Source organism: Tupaia chinensis, unplaced genomic scaffold (genome assembly GCF_000334495.1).
Source record: "Tupaia chinensis unplaced genomic scaffold, TupChi_1.0 Scaffold000217_1, whole genome shotgun sequence".
In the NCBI taxonomy this organism is placed as follows: Eukaryota; Metazoa; Chordata; class Mammalia; order Scandentia; family Tupaiidae; genus Tupaia; species Tupaia belangeri.
The window spans coordinates 3414993-3419779 of NW_006159692.1; positions in this window are offsets into that span (position 1 = coordinate 3414993).

Consider the following 4787-nt stretch of genomic DNA (forward strand, 5'->3'; position numbering starts at 1 on the left):
GATGTTCAATGTTTCACTGAGATTATGCAGCTCATCTCGAATGAGGACACAAACTGCTTCCTTCTTACGAAGGAGGAAAAACAACCAATGACCTGCTCCTTATCCTTGTTCACAGTAGCACTTCTGAAAGAAAAACATGCCACGGCTCTTCTTAAAAGTGACCCTTTCAAAAACCTAATCAGACCACATTTGTTTATTTCTGCAAATAGAATTTAGTGACTAAAGATAAGTAACTCCTTACTGCAATTTGCTTTGTAATTTCTGGAAGACAACACCATTCTTCTCATTTTTACCAAACAAGCAAATGGTAATTTAGCCACAGGGCTATTGTGTCACACCTTTCTTCACCAACCCTGAGATACAGGTTCTGAATATAATTTCTATTGATATTTGTAATTTTCCTTCTTTATCCTCCATGAAAATTAAAATGCAAATAACAGCAAACCCCCATTCTACTGCCCTAAACCATAAAGAAAATTTATTGTTTTCCATCACAAAAAATATGAATCTTGGTTAACACTGACAAGGACCTGAGTTTTTCCTGTGTCATTCTATGCTCTGGAGAGTGCTCCGAGAGCCTAGTAGACTCATGCTATTCCAGGAGTTACATCCAGAAATAAAATCTTCCAGTAGTTAAAAAACCTTCTTTAAAACCTACTATTTCTTAGCCAGAATTACTTCCAGGTCCATTGGAAGAACCAACCATTAGTGAAGACAATGGGGTCACTACAATGGCACATAAAAATAATATTTATTTCTAAGACAAGGAATAGCAGAGAACAGTCCTCACTAAACAACTGACTCACTTTCAATTGAAACAATGACTCTGCTCTCAAGGAAGAAAGGGAGAGATTATTGGGTTGACAACTACCCAACCATCATCTTCCACCATCCACCTCCTTAGCTTCCCAACTTCCCTGTTCCATATTGCTCAAAAAATGTTCATACTTCCACAAAAGATGCATAGTTCTTTCACAAGTCAAAACAACTTAAAGTTCCATCAAGAAGAAACAAGATAAACCCATTGAAAACTCACTCAGAAAAGTGACTGTCATCACTGGCCATAGCACACATTATTCCCTACAGGGCAGGAAGAGCATGACTCGGGCATGGAGTGTGTTTCCCCTCTAGCCCTCTGCCAATCCTGGGTCTGCTCACCTGGAGCCTCTGTTGCCCATGTCCTCCTCGGCCATTTCTGAGATAAGCATTGAAGATGCCTTCCTGGGGGTGCTGGATTTAGCAGCTCACTTCCTACAGGTGCAGATCGCACAGCCTCAGGACTGCCGTGGGGCTTGAATAGTCCAGACTTCTGTCAGTCAAGCTTGGAATTCACTCCCGGTTGACTCCATGGACTGATAAGAGCCAGTCCTCTTGTCAAATAAGGTCTGTGAGTCTCATGTCTATGTCTCCTCATCTCACGTCTCTGTGAACGTCACACCTTCCAGCCCAAAGTTTAACTGCTTCCGCCTTAAAGCAATTGATGGCAACAGCAACGTGGTGGAATTGGGGAGTATAGCAGAAGGGGAGGTGTCACCTGTGAACCCAGCTTTCCCAAACTCATCCATGCTAAATGTGTCTCTTGTCTCATGAAGAATGTTGAATAAGAGATATTAAGGAGAGAATTCAATTTGTTTATGTCCCAATCCTGTCAGTCTTCCTTCCTGAGAAATTTCTTCTTTTCATATCTTTTTTGGAAAAGAGAAGGCCTTAATTTTATACAAAATTGGAATTTTCTGAGCTTGAAAATCTCCAAACTATGACTTTTAAGTCAGTTTAGATTATAGGTTAGTGGCAGAAAATCTGTGAAAGCAAAACTGTATTTTCTCCTCTTACTGGATTCAGGCATGTCACTTTTCATTTAGACTTGCCCCTGAAAACCATTCCTCTTTTGAAGACTGCAGGAAATAACCAGAATCTGCCAATAGCCCCAGTTTACCTACCATTACCTCTAATTCTACACAGTCTCTGCAGGCACATGGTTGGGGTCCCAAGGTCTAGTAGGTGACAGGTTGACCAAAAGATCACAGATTGACGTTCTGAAATGATGGCTTTTGCTATTATAAAATACATATAGGAAACAGCAAATGGTGTAATGGCTACATTACTGGCCTCTCATGTAGTTTACTATGGTTGGAGTCTCAGATTTGGTGGCCTAAAACTCACTCTGGGCGCATGTGCATGCGTGCCCAAAATCCCAAGAGGAGATTGGAGGAGAAGGGATTGCAGTATGGAACTGGGAAGCTGGTAGTCCAAGCATTAACTTCAGCCAGTTCCAGGCCCCACCATGTGGTTCCAGTGGTATAATTCTTACCATGCATGACTTTGATCATTTTTGATGTTTTTTAAGTCACATCATTTTTCCCTTTCAGAAGTGACTATTCATATTGGTTTTTGAGCTGAATGCCTATCAGTTCCTTTTGTACAAGTCCTGAACATTTGAACAAAACAGAACCATCTTCCAAAACCCAGGCTGACACAGTACATCATACTCACCAAGTCGTCCCTGACGTTTAGCATGTTCCCAGGTGCCCATAACTACTTACTGCATTCGTGAATTCATGAGAAGACACAGACCCACTCAAACAGCTCAGACAATGTTGGCTTTGAATATTTCACAGGTTACACGAAGTTGTTTGCAGTTTATTGGCAATGCAGATAGGAGCCAGCCATTAAGAACCAGACTTTTGTACTATTAGACTTTGAGTCTAGTTCTTATCAAATAATGTCTATCAATATACACTCCCTCCGAGGTAGCACTCCAGGCAGAAGGCAGAATGTTAAAAGTTTCTGGATAAGTCTCTTGCTACATTTTCTTCTTCCACCCCAGATACCAGATTCTGAGCCAAGAGTCTGAGATCCAGCCTGAAACCCTGCAATGATTGGCCCCAAAGAGACTCTGAACTCCACCTTTCTTTCCTTCCTGTCTCCAATCTCAGAAATAACTTCAGCTTCCAATTCCCATAATAATGTTCTTGCCATTTCTGCAGCCATTATGGTTGCAAGTTGCACACACTCGGATGTAGAATGACTAAACACACATGCTCTGTTTCACAGTGCCACATGATAAGCTGCTGAAGGGTGGGCATTGCAGTCCCAGCTTCTAGTACAAAGCCAACCATGTAATACAAGGAGACTCCAAAAGGCTCATGAAAAAATGGAATTAAAGCATGAGTTCATTTTGATTTTTTTTAAAAAAAGCATAGTTTTTTATGTATATAATACGCATTTTCCCTGAGTTTTTGGAAGACCCCTTATACAGATTTGTCAAACCAATGAATAAGCAGCAGAGGTACATTTTTTTCTCCTCTTTGAACTGAGAATTTAAAAAGAAAAACTAGATCCAATTTCATTCCTTAATATTAGACAAAGAAGGAAAATTACAGAGAAAATTCACTAGTAAGCCAGCTAGAAAAGCAGTGAAAAGGGAAAGTACTTTAATTCTTTCTGGACTCAGTCATTTGGGAATATTTGCATAGCATGTGAAAAATTCCTTGAGTCTCCTCCCATCAAGAGATGTCAGCTATGTCCCTTTCTCTCGGTTTGCACCTATCTTAGTGACCTAGTTGCAACCAATAGAATGCAGTGGAAGTGATGTGGCACCAGTCCCGAGACTTGGCCACAAAAGGCCATACTCTTTTCACCTGGTTGTTTTAGGAGCCATTCTAGCAGAGCCCTTGCCACTGTGTAAGGACTCCAACACTCTGGGCCTTCTCTGCTCTGAAGCCATTTGTCTGCAGGTCCCTGGTCAGCAGCCCTAGTTGAGATTCCACATAGCAGCCAGCGACCACCTGGGACACCCTACTCATTTGAACCTTCAGATGGCTGCAGAACTAGCTGACATCTAACCACATCAGAGACAGCAAGGACTGCCAGACTGTCCCTAAAGCTCTTTTTTGAAAAAAGGAACAGACATAATAATAGCAAGTTATTGACCGAGGATGATGTATATGATGATATCTTTGACTTGATTGACATGTACTACATGCATGCTGGGAAAAAGAAAACAAACAAACATGTTGCTGGCTGTACAGATGTACCATGATTAAAGGTCAATTTTTTTGAGAGAGATTTTCACTGTAGGGTGATTGCGCTCGCCAGACAGAGAGAGACATAGAGACAGGAAGCGAGAAATCACCCCCCAGGGGGGATGGTCACGCCACAATCCCTTCTCCTCCATTCTCCTCTCGGGATCTTGGGCACGCACGCACACGCGCCCGGCGTGAGTTTTAAGCCACCGGGTCTGGGACATGAACCGCGGTCGACTATGTGGGAGTCCAACGACATAGCCATTACGCTAACTGCTGGTTCCCAAAGGTCAATTTTTAAAACTTAAAAAAAAAAAAAGATCATTTTGAGACACTACATTTGGGGAAATATTGTTACATATTAATAATAACTAAACCAATTGTCTACGGGATCCCCACTGTAGAAGACCTATGACATTTCCCCCTCTATTCCTAAATGAGACAATTGAGTCCTTTGTCGATTTTCAGACCAAACGTGTAAAAGGACCCAGAAGCACACCATTCAGTTAGTCACCTAGTCCACAGATAAAAACGACATCCAGAGGGCTCAGCAGGTGGTGTGGAGGTTAAAGAGCTGGATCCTACATGGGCTACTGTGCGGTTCAAGTGCTGGACCCAGTAGCTTGAAAATCTCGCTGGGTACATTTGTGTACGTGCCCAAAATCCCAAGAGGAGACTGAAGAAGGACTGAGGCATGGCCATCCCCCCTTCCGGGGGTAATCTCTCACTTTCCCTTTCTCTCTCTCTCTCTCTAGATATATA